The following is a 13,093-nucleotide window of genomic DNA, read 5'->3' as shown; positions in this document are numbered from 1 at the left end:
AGCGCGCGGAAAGAACGTACACACTTGTCTTTCCGTACGAGCTCTGATTTCCCTTATTTTACCGTGGTGATCGTTTCTCCCTTTGTGGGTCGGCGTCAGCAAAACATTTTCGCATTCGGAGGGGGAAGCTGGTGGTTGGAATTTCGTGAGAAGATTCCTCTGCAACGTAAAACGCTTTCGTTTTAATGACGTCCATCCTAAATCCTGAATCATTTCAGTGACAGTCTCTCTCCTATTTCGCCATAGTACAAAACGTGCTGCTCTTCCTTGAACTTTTTCAAAGTACTCCGTCTATACTATCTGTGTCAATATCCCACACTGAGCAGCAGTTTCGAAGAGGACGGACAAACGTAGTGTAGATGGTCTCCTTAGTAGATACGTTACGTTTCCTAAATGTCCTGCCAATAAAATGCAGTCTTTGGTTTGCCTTCCCCACAACATTTTCTCTGTGTTCCTTTCAATTTAAGCTGTTAGTAATTGTAATTCCTAGGTATTTAGTTGAATTCACAGCCTTCAGATTTGACTGATTCATCGTGTTACCGAAGTTTAACGGTTTCCTTTTAGCACTCATTTGAATGACCTCACCCTTTTCGTTACTTAGGTTCAAATGGTTCGTATAGTTCCGAGCTCTATGGGACTTAACATCTGAGGTCATCAGTCCCCTAGAGCTTAGAACTACTTAAACCTAACTAACCTATGGATATCACACACATCCATGCCCGAGGCAGGATTCGAACTTGCGACCGTAGCGGTCGTGCGATTCCAGACTGAAGCGTCTAGAACCGCTCTGACACATCGGCCAGCTTTACGTAGGTCAATTGGCAATTTTCGCACCATACATATGTCTTTTCTGAATCGTTTTGTAATTTATTTTGATCTTCTGTTGGGTTTACTAGTCGGTAAACGGCAGGATCACCTGAAAAAAACAACCTAAGACGGCTACTCAGATTGTCTCCGAAATCGTTTTTATCGATAAGGAACAGAAAAGAGCCTATAACACTACCTTCGGGAATGCCAGAAATCACTTCATTTTTATTCGATGACTTTTCGTCAATTACTACGAACTGTGATGTCTCTAACAGGAAATCACGAATCCAGTCACATACGTGAGACGCTATTCCATACGTACGAAATTTCACTACAAACCGCTTGTGTTTTGCAGTGTCTAAAGCCTACCGGAAATCCAGAAATAAGGAATCAATTTGAAATCCCTTGTCGACAGCTGTCAACACTTCTTGTGACTAAAGAGCTAGTTGTGTTTCACAAGAACGATTTTTTCTAAATCCGTGTTGGCTGTGTGTCAATAAACAGTTTTCTTCGAGGTAATTCATAATTTTCGAACACAATATACGTCACAAATTCCTATTGCATTTGGACGTTAATTATATGGGCCTGTTCAAATGTGTGTGAAATCTTTTGGGACTTAACTGCTAAGGTCATCAGTCTCTAAGCTTACAGCCGGCCGCGGTGGTCTCGCGGTTGTAGGCGCGCAGTCCGGAACAGTGCGACTGCTACGGTCGCAGGTTCGAATCCTGCCTCGGGCATGGATGTGTATGATGTCCTTAGGTTAGTTAGATTTAAGCAGTTCTAAGTTCTAGGTGACTGATGACCACAGCAGTTGAGTCCCATAGCGCTCAGAGCCATTTGAATCATCTAAGCTTACACGCTACTTAACCTGACTTATCCTAAGGACAAACACACAGACCCATGATATGGGCCTGTAATTTGGTGTATTACTCCTACTACCTTTCTTGAATATCGGTGTAACCTGTCCAACCTGTTTTTGGGTACGGATCTGTCTTCGAGCGAAGGTTTGTATACGTTTGTTAAATACGTAGCTATTGCATCAGCATACTCTGAAAGGAACGTAATTGGTATGCAGTCTGGATGAGAAGACATGCTTTTATTAAGTAATGTAAGTTGCTTCACTACTCCGAGGATATCTACTTCTATGTTGCTCGTGATTACAGCTGTTCTTGATTCGAATTCTGGAATATTTACTTCTTCTTTTGTGAAGGCATTTCGGGTTTGTTTTTCCTGCTCATCTACACTAACCTACATTTTTTTACATTTAAATCCAGTTGCCATTCATCAAACCGCCTATAATTTCTAAGTCGTTTTGTATCCTCCTACAGTCACTCAACGACGACGCCTCCCTCTACACCACGGGATATTAAGCAAGCCGGACTCGGTGGCCGAGCGATTCTAGGCGCTTCAGTACGGAACCGCGCGACTGCTAAGGTCGCAGGTTCGAATCCTGGCTCGGGCATGGATGTGTGTGACGTCCTTAGGTTAGTTACCTTTAAGTCGTTCTAAGTTCTAGGGGTCTGATCACCTCAGATGTTAAGTCCCATAGTGCTCAGAGCCAATTTTTGTTTTTATTTCATTTTATTTTTATAGTGAGCAAACATCCGGAGACTGCTGCTTATCCTGACGGACAGATGATATATGTTTATGGAAAATAGTAGCGATCCTATAGCACTTCCTTGGGATACTCATGACTATACCAGTCGCTTTGATAAATATTCATCGTCGAGTAGAACGTACTGAGTTCTGTAACCTAAATGGTCCTTCAGCCACTCACATATCTGGGAATCTAAACCGTATTTTCGCATCTTCGTTAACAATCTGCACAGTGCGTCAATGTGTCAAACGCTTTCGGGGAATCTAGCAATATAGAATCTATCTGTGGCTCTGCTTCCACAGTAGGGTAACGCGTGCGAAAACGGCAAGCTCAGTTTCGCTGGGCGATGCCTTCTAAGTCGGTGATGTTTCTTGGACAGAAGCCTTTGTGTATCAAGCAAATTTATTACATTTTAACTCAGAATGTTTTCAGTGCAAATTACTGTGTGGAATAGTATGAGGCGGCACATTCTTACCGGTGTGAAGACGGGGCAGCCCGGCGTTGGGAAGAGTAGAAGTGGCCGACACGAGCGGCTAACATGGACTAACAGGATGGCGGAACGTGAAACTGTCTATGCGGACGGTGTGACGTCATGGACTCGTAACCGAGGCCTACGAGAAAGATAGGCCGCGGTGTGAACATCACGAAGGTAGTCTGCGTTCACTCGCTCGCTCACATCAGCAGACAAACTACGTTTCTACACCTTGTAATGGTACTTGAATTACGTAACCATTACGGGCAGCTCACCTCAACCTCTCGATACCAGCAATATTCTACTGTGTTTCTGTAAAATACTTACATATTTCTGTGACAACATTCAGATTTGATTTCATTAATGTAGAGGTACAGCGACACATCGATATGCATATATTGCAGTGATATTATTCTTATATGTATTCTTCCTTTTGTCACTATGATCATTGACGTACTTGTAACTCTGAGTTTTGGGCGCGTAAGCGATTATTAGAGAGTCAGGCTTTGGTCGTCATGTTAAAATGACGCAAATTGTAGTCAGTTTATGAAATATGAACTTCAACAGTGAGGAAGATATTTTCAAGTATGTTTTGTATCGTGAAGTGATGTTTTGGAACGAGTTACGTGATATTGCAACAAAAGTTATAAAGAAGATATGTAACTTAAATTCGGAGTGCTGATAACATTTTTACATCACCATTGTCCTAACTTACAAAAGTTTAATCTTGAAGAATGGTTTATGAACACATCTACAGGGTGTTACAAAAAGGTACGGCCAAACTTTCAGGAAACATTCCTCACACACAACGAAAGAAAATATGTTATGTCGACATATGTCCGGAAACGTTTACTTTTCATGTAAGAGCTCATTTTATTACTTCTCTTCAACTCACATTAATCATGGAATGGAAACACACAGCAACAGAACGTACCAGCGTGACTTCAAACACTTTGTTACAGGAAATGTTCAAAATGTCCTCCGTTGGCGAGGATACATGCATCCATCCTCCGGCGCATGGAATTGCTGGTGCGCTGATGCAGCCCTGGACAATGGCGTATTGTATCACAGTCGTCCACAATACGAGCACGAAGAGTCTCTACATTTGGTACCGGGGTTGCATAGACAAGATTTTTGAAATGCCCCCATAAATGAAAGTCAAGAAGGTTGAGGTCAGGAGAGCGTGGAGGCGATGGAATTGGTCCGCCTCTACCAATCCATCGGTCGCCGAAACTGTTGTTGAGAAGCGTACGAACACTTGGACTAAAATGTGCAGGAGGTCCATCGTGCATGAACCACATGTTGTGTCGTACTTGTAAAGGCACATGTTCTAGCAGCACAGGTAGAGTATCCCGTACGAAATCATGGCGGTGAATCGAGGAAGTACAGTACATACTGACGAAACTAAAATGAGCTCTAAGATGGAAGTTAAGCGTTTCCGCACACATGTCCACATAACATCTTTTATTTATTTGTGTGTGAGGAATGTTTGCTGAGTTTGGCCGTACCTTTTTGTAACACCCTGTATAAAACTTTTGAATATCGCAGAATAGCACCTAGGCCTCTTTGCGTCCTAGCTTGGAATCATCACTACCTAGATTTTCGACGATTGAGCCATGAGTTCACAACGAGACCAGCGTAGGAAACACGAAAAGATGAGTGCCTCGTTTATCAATTATTTCAAGAAATGACTTTATTAACTGCGCTCTAATGACACCTGCCGCATAATGTAACTTTGTTGTTGCCCGAAAATGCAATATTTAGCAGCGTGAGCAACACTACAATCATAATTAATTTTTGACCTTTGTTGTGGTAGGATAGTTAGAACCTGTAACTAGGCTTGTCCGTACAAACGAAAACTGAATCTTCTGCTGGAATCCGCTATTACGAAATCTTACTGTTATTAGTCCTGAAATGATGAGAAGTAAATTGGCCTACTTATAATTTGTTTCGGCTCTTCAAATGGTTCAAGTGGCTCTGAGCACTATGAGACTTAACATCGGAGGTCATCAGTCCTCTAGAACTTAGATGATAAAATGATGATGAGGATAAGGCAAATATCCAGACACAAGCATAAAAAAAGAAACGACCCAGTTGTGAATTAACCCCGGAAACCCACGATCGGGAAAAGCAACGCTGAACGTATGGCCGCGAACAGACGACAGACATTTGAACGCAACAAAGAACTCACAAGGGACGCGTGTGGTTCCAGACTGTAGCGCCTAGAACCGCTCGGCCACCCCGTGTTACGACTGTACTGGCGTACTATAAAATAAAAATCATGTTAAAATGATTACCAGTTGTATAACGCACCACTTCCAGCATATAATGAGTACTGTTAAGCAGAAGAGACTAAATGCTATAAACAAGCCGTTATAGCATTTATGTTGAGTGTTGATCTTAAATTTTGCTGTAGTACTGTCAATCAGCAAGACTTCATAATAGCAGATTCCAGTGGAAGGTGGAATTCTCGTTACTGCTTACACGCTCAGCTGTGAGTTAACAGGTATAGAAACCCCTTTTTTTCTGCTCAGCTGAGCGAGCGAGCGAGTTCAGGTCTACCTTCGTAGTACTCGCTCATGACTAGCAACGCTGGATCGCGTTCTCTTTACAAGCCGGGTTAGTACTGAATTTTATTACGTTGAAATACTTAATTGCATAAACAGTCAGAATTTGTCACTGCATGCTATGGTGCTTTGATTCTGATTATTCGACGAGAACTGCGCATTTTTCTTATTATATTTAAAATTTTCCACTCCCTCTAATATAATGAGAGGCAACGGCCTTGCCGCAGTGGAAACATCGGTTCCCATCAGATCACCGAAGTTAAGCGCTGTCAGACGTGGCCGACACTTGGATGGGTGACCATCCAGGCCGCCATGCGCTGTTGCCATTTTTCGGGGTGCAGTCAGCCTCGTGATGCCAATTGTGGAGCTACTCGACCGAATAGTAGTGGCTCCGGTCAAAGAAAACCATCATAACGACCGGGAGAGCGGTGTGCTGACCCCACACCTCTCCTATCCTCATCCTACTTCGAGGATGACACGGCGGTCGGATGGGGCCTGTAGGCCACTCCTGGCCTGAAGACGGAGTGCTGTAGCTATACAATGACTTTCTGGAAACATTTCAAGACCCGACCTCTTAGACTGGAATGAGTTCACCACCATCTGGCTACTGCGGACTTTCACCTAAAAAAAAAAAAAAAAAAAAAAAGACTCTGAGCACTATGGGACTTGGGACTTAACTTTTGAGGTCATCAGTCCCCTAGAACTTAGAACTACTTAAAACGAACTAACATAAGGACACCACACACATCCACGCCCCAGGCAGTACTGGAACCTGCGACGGTAGCAGCAGCGCGGTTTCGGCCTAAAGCGCCTAGAACCGCTCGACCACAGCGGCCGCCCTTCGAACTTCTGGGGCAGTTCCCCGAAAGGGCCATCCCACCACACGGAAGGCTGCAATTTGACCCTTTTCAAAACGCGCTCAGTTGGCTGTAGGAAGCACGAGTCCGTCTCTGTGGCACGATTGCCTGCTTGCCCTCAAAAGGGTAGGTACAGGTGACGCTCTGGTAGCTATGCCACTACACTATTATTGCTATGCGCCGCTGAAACGATTATCATTACACCCACTAGCCTGCAGTTGGCATATCGCGACATTGGATCAAACCCGACGTCTTCTGTTCAGCTGTACTATTCTTTTTTCCCGGCAGAATATTTTTAAATATCTTCTTGGCTGAAGAGCTGAATGTTGTTCCGCTCACAGCTCACTTCCTCCACTTCCCACATTCCTTCCTCCCCTTCACCCCCCCCCCCTCGGCTCACAGTGTGAGAGGGATATGTAATAAAGAAAAAAAGAGTAAATGGACCGGTAGTGGATATTAACTTTTGTGATATCCAGGAAACAAAAGAAAAGTTCGGAGTAGGTATTACAATCCATGGAGCAGAAATAAAAACTTTGAGGTTGGCCGACGACATTTTAATTCTGTCAGAGAGACCAAAGGACCTGGAAGAGCAGCTGAATGGAGTGGACAGTGTCTTGAAAGGAGGATATAATATGAACATCAACAAATGCAAAACGAGGATAATGGAATGTAGTCGAATTAAATTGAGTGATGCTCCGGGAATTAGATTAGGAAATGAGGCATAAAGTAGTAAATGAGTTTTGCTATTTGGGGAGCAAAATAACTAATGATGGTCAAAGTAGAGAAGATATAAAAAGTAGACTAGCAATGGCAAGGAAAGCGTTTCTGAACAAGAGAAATTTGTTAACATCGAATATAGATTTATGTATCAGGAAGTCGTTTCTGAAAGTATTTGTTTGGAGTGTAGCCATGTATGGAAGTGAAACATGGACGATAACTAGTTTGGACAAGAAGAGAATAGAAGCTTTCGAAATGTGGTGCTACAGAACAATACTGAAGATAAGGTGGATAGATCACGTAACTAATGAGGAGGTATTGAATAGGATTGGGGAGAAGAGAAGTTTGCGGCACAACTTGACCAGAAGATGGGATCGGTTGGTAGGACATGTTTTGAGGCATCAAGGGATCACAAATTTAGCATTGGAGGGCAGCGTGGAGGGTAAAAATCGTAGAGGGAGACCGAGAGATGAGTACACTAAGCAGATTCAGAAGGATGTAGGTTGTAGTAGGTACTGGGAGATGAAGAGGCTTGCACAGGATAGGGTAGCATGGAGAGCTGCATGAAACCAGTCTCAGGACTGAAGACCACAACAACAACAACAACAATGTTGACTTCGGTGCTTGTGTTGACATGCGACTCATTGCTCTACAGTACTGGCATCAAGCACGTCAGTACGTAGCATCAACAGGTTAGTGTTCATCACGAACGTGGTTTTGCAGTCAGTACAATGTTTACAATTGCGGGGTTGGCAGATGCCCATTTGATGTATGGATTAGCACAGGGCAATAGCGGTGGCGCGGTACATTTGTATCGAGGCAGATTTCCAGAACGAAGGTGACCCGACAGGAAGGCGTTCGAAGCAATTGATCGGCGTCTTAGGGAGCACGGAACATTCCAGTCTATGACTCGCGACTGTGAAAGACCTAGAACGACGAGGACACCTGCAATGGACGAGGTAATTCTTCGTGCAGTTGACGATAACCCTACTGTCAGCGTCAGAGAAGTTGCTGCTGTACAAGGTAACGTTGAGCACGTCACTGTATGATGAGTGCTACGGGAGAGACAGTTGTTTCCGTACCATGTACAGCGTGTGCAGGCACTATCAGCAGCTGATTGGCCTCCACGGGTACACTTCTGCGAATGGTTCATCCAACGATGTGTCAATCCTTATTTCAGTGCAAATGTTCTCTTTACGGAGGAGACTTGATTCCAACGTGATCACATTTGATTTTCACAATCAACATGTATGGGAGGACGAGAATCCGCACGCAATTGTGAAATCACGTCATCAACACAGATTTGCTGTGAACGTTTGGGCAGGCATTGTTGGTGATGTGATGATTGGGCCCCATGTTCTTCCACCTACGCTCAATAGATCACGTTACCATGATTTCATACGAGATACTCTACCTGTGCTGCTAGAACATGTGCCTTCACAAGTGCGGCACAACATGTGGTTCATGCACGATGGAGCTCCTGCACATTTCAGTCGAAGTGTTCTTACGCTTCTCTACAACAAATTCGGTGACCGACGGATTGGTAGAGGCGGACCAATTCCATGGCCTCCACGCTCTCCTGACCTCAATCCTCTTGACTTTCATTTATGGGGGCATTTGAAAGCTCTTGTCTACGCAACCCCGGTACCAAATATAGAGGCTCTTCGTGCTCGTATTGTGGACGGCTGTGATACAATACGCCATTCTCCAGGGCTGCATCAGCGCATCAGGGATTCCATACGACGGAGGGTGGATGCATGTATCCTCGCTAACGGAGGACATTTTGAACATTTCCTGTAACAAAGTGTTTGAAGTCACGCTGGTACGTTCTGTTGCTGTGTGTTTCCATTCCATGATTAATGTGATTTGAAGAGAAGTATTAAAATGAGCTCTGACATGGAAAGTAAGCGTTTCCGGACACATGTCCACATAACATATTTTCTTTCTTTGTGTGTGAGGAATGTTATCTGAAAGTTTGGCCGTACCTTTTTGTAACACCCTGTATAAAAGAAAGCGGATGTAGGTTCGGTATGAGACTGTGTGACATGAATTATATATAAACTGTGTTTTAAAGTGTAGTAGTGTGACAGATCCTTCTTGATTATGTGTAAAAGTAACACGTTCCACTGCTCAGTCTCCTCCCAGATAGTCAGAAACACCACAGTAAATTTAGAAGTGGAATGTATGCCGTAAATGACAACGGATTTAAGAAATTAACATGAAAGGAATCCAACAGAGACCTTTCAGTCTGCGCGCGCTGCTCTTCTCGCTTTTTGCGTGTGGTGCGATATCACGCTCGTGACACTCGGCGTTTGTGTTGGCAGGCCGCCGCCGCCCCCGCAGCCGCCCGCGCCGCCCGTCGTGCCGGAGGTGGGCGTGTCGCTGCCGCCGCTCGCCGCCCACCACCACCTGGAGGGCCACCAGCCCCCACCGCCCCCGCCGCCCGCGTCGCAGCACCAGCCGCCGCCGCAGCCGCCGCCCCACCACCTCCACCACCACCACCCGCACCTGCACTCGCCGCCCCCGCCGCCACCCCCACCGCCCCCGGGGGCGGGTCTGGCTCTCGCCTCCCTGACGCCGCTGACTCCGGCTTCCGTGCAGGTCTGCGGTCCAGCGGGGCTGCCCATCAAGTCAGACTACGGGCTCACTGCCCTCTAATACCCTGCTGGAAGGGTCCTCGTGAGATCTACGTAAAAACCGCTAGGGTCTTACTTTCACAGGCCCATAAGCCGCAGGAAAATGGAGTGATGATTTCCTCAACATCGGCTATACAAGAGAAGCTATCAGTGCTCTAGGACGCCGGATGTGGGTTCCAACTGGTCGTCAGAAGTTAGTCATCAGCAGAGTGTACCAGTGGCACACCCAAACGCCTCACGCCCAATTTCTTTCCCGAGGGATACTGCACAGTAGCCAATGCTACTGACCGAACAGTTTATGATGAAACCCTCAAGGTTCACTGACACTGACTAGTAGCAGAAGCTTCCTCCAGTTGTCAATGGTGTGGCTCGAGTTCTTGTTGTCCCATGCGGACCTCCTCAGAGCCGTCTAATTCTGAGGCATTCGTGGTGCAACCTCTCAAGAAATACTGTACTGACTAGTCATAGAGGGGTCCAGTTGGCAATTGTGTGGTCGCAGCTCTGATAGTCCCATGTGGACTGTGACTTTCTCAGCGCCTTGGACTTTCCTGTGAAGAAAAGCTCGTTATGAAACCCCCCAAGAAATGCTAACACTGGTTTGTGATAGAAGCGTTCAATTGGCAATGCTGCGCTAGCAGTTGTGATACTCCAATCTTGACTTTTGACTGAATTGGCGCCATGGGCCGTTCTGAGAATCTCTGTTGGTGACGAACGCTCCCAACAAACACTACCATTCACTAGTCATAGAAGTGTATTCGAATTAGCAATGTTACAGCTCTGGTTTGGTAGTGCTGTTTAGGTTTATGACTTCTACAGCGCCTTGGACCATCCTGAGAAAAACGGAAGAAGACCTCTACTATGTCTACAGCAGCCCAGTCCAAAATGCCCACAAGTGTGGGACACTTTCGACATTAGTTCTGTCTGTGTTGCGAGATATGTGAGTGTATCAATAGCATCTGGAAAGACATAACTTTATGTTACTTCATCATATTTGTTTCCTATGCTTGTCATTATTAAAGCACATAACTTCTTATCCATCTGACTGTGATGTAAGTAACTACACTTAGTCCCATGGAGACTCTTCATAAACGCCGTGGAACGTGGAAGGGAATTTTACAGCTGCACGTTTCCAACGCCAATGCTCTGTTGCTATGGGATGGGATACCTTTATGGACGACAGAACAAGGAGATTTGCGTCTAGATAATTATCTCAACATCATTTATAAAGCTTTTTTTAAATTCTTAACTTCACGATATTTATTTCCTTTACTTGGACACGTTGTTGAAGACGAATCACTCAACATTAATCACTAAATACTCCAGAGGACTACTGAACACAAGACATTCGCAACAAGAACGTTTATAACCAGCTTCTACGCGATGTGAGTTGCTGGGATGTCGAATACAATATGGCTCTCCACGGCTATACCTGGTTTATGTCAATTAATACTCTCCAGCCTGCCAGTGACCAGTCAAACATCTAGGGTCAACAAGCTACGACATTGTCGGGAATAAAAACAGAGACCCGAATATACAATAAGTTTCCTTTAATTTACGTCTATGGTCACAAACTTTTTGTTAAAGACTACCGGTTTCGGCCATTAATGACCATCATCAGATCTGCTTATAAAAACAAAGGCAGTACATTAGGACTTTGTTTTTATAAACAGATCTGATGATGGTCATTATAGACCGAAACCGGTAGTCTGTTAACAAAACGTTTGTGCCCATAGACGTAAATTAATCTAGGGTCAAGTCAGTGCGGCTTCGGTGGAACTCAAGCCCAGATTCTGTACGAACACACCTTATAAAACTCAAAGAGCCAAAAGACAAACATGCTGCTCATGTGTCCCAACATATAACTGGCATTTCTCGATCTGATCTCAATCCCATATCTCTCAACAGCTTCAAAGACAAATTAACAAAACCATCAGTAAAGGCATATATACTGTCAGCCAGAAATATTGTATGAGAAAAATGATCAATATCTTGTAGCCTCACAATAACAATAGATAAACAAAAATTACTTGTATTTCACATGTAATATTGCTGTGATCAATCAACATCAACTATCTCTCTGCGGAGACCTACCCAGTGTTAATTAATAAATATGTATAGTAAAACTTGGCGACTCCACTGATTGTGGCCTGGTAGAATTTATGTTCCTTATCACACGGAAATATTTATTGTATTCCATTACAATCCAAGAATAATAAGACAGAAAGGATTATGTTTCATTGCTCACTTCTGTTTTGGAAGGAAGTGAAGACTATCACAGTAATGAGAGGTTTAAATTACTCGTGTTGTGTTAAAATTTTGGAAATATACTCCAGCGTCAACTCCGCGCATTTGTTGAGATTGTAATTTCAGTCCTCCGTAATAATAGCACAACGCTGAGATCGAGGTAGCATGTGACCCTGGCGCGTCTTTTGTAATTGTCACTCGTTCCGTATCCTTTGCAGATGCGCGGTAAAGGAAAGTTTAATTTCCTTGCTACATCAGCAACGAATAGTTCAACACTCTTTCACATTGCTTATTTCCGTATTCCTGTTAGAAGCAAGGCAAATCTTACCAGTTTCGAATCTATTTACAGTCTTCTTCTTCCTACATTGTTAAATTTGCTGTGCTTTGATGCCCTGCATTTCTTATTAATCTGCCCTCCTCTTCTTGTAAGCAACGAGACATTATAATTTACATTTTACAGTCTTCTTCTCTGTGCACTGTCAAATTTTCTGTTCATCGATACTTTACGTTCTTCTTTAATTTGCCTCTCCTCTTGTAAGTAAGGTAAATATTACAATTTTCAATTCACTTTACACTCCTCTTCTCTCTAAATTGTCAAATTTACTGTTCATCCATGCCTTCAATTTATAATTCATCTGCCGTCCACTTCTTGTAAGCAATTTCCCCAGACTTACTTCTTCAGTCTTTTTAACACTTGACAAATTCTTTATGTATCTATCCACTTTTTTGTAACCTCCTTTAATAAGATTGCACTTGCTCATTTCCAAATTTTCCTAAGTGAATGCAGTTCTCCCTCATCTCACGCTGCACTCAGTACACAAATTTTCACAAAACTACGATTTGTACTGGAAATCAGTGGATTTCTTAATTTGCTTCACTACTTTTTTTTAATTTTCGTTTTGACCAACTAGGATCACGTAACAACTTCAACTCCGCCTCTTTTTTCCTTGTTTCCTATTTTCCCAGTACTTCTTCATCTTGTTCCCATGTTGTCTTTCCCTTCCTTTCATCCATGTTGTTCCCAATTCCTTCTTTCTACTGCACTGAAGACCTTCTGAATTTAGTGTTTTATTCTTAAGAAGTTTCTGTCTGCTATTCCCGATCTTTCGATGTTATTCCCTTCTAGTTCTTTCCTTATTTCTGTGATCAATGCTAATGTCGATTTATTCTTCCACAAAGATAGGAATATATGTTTC

At 43.7% G+C, this 13,093-nt stretch overlaps 1 protein-coding gene and 1 pseudogene across 1 annotated transcript in view; both read left to right on the top strand.

Annotated features, from left to right (window-relative positions):
• The window catches only part of LOC126293222 (homeobox protein Hox-A4-like), a 222,141-nt gene that overhangs the window by 172,110 nt on the left and 36,938 nt on the right, over positions 1–13,093 (top strand). The gene's annotated exons all lie outside the window — the stretch shown is intronic.
• On the top strand, positions 5,652–5,769 carry LOC126293817 (5S ribosomal RNA; annotated as a pseudogene).

The sequence above is a fragment of the Schistocerca gregaria genome, chromosome 10 (assembly GCF_023897955.1).
Source record: "Schistocerca gregaria isolate iqSchGreg1 chromosome 10, iqSchGreg1.2, whole genome shotgun sequence".
Lineage (NCBI taxonomy): Eukaryota > Metazoa > Arthropoda > Insecta > Orthoptera > Acrididae > Schistocerca > Schistocerca gregaria.
The sequence above is the reverse complement of the archived record's forward strand: the minus strand, read 5'-3'. Positions and strand labels throughout refer to the sequence as shown.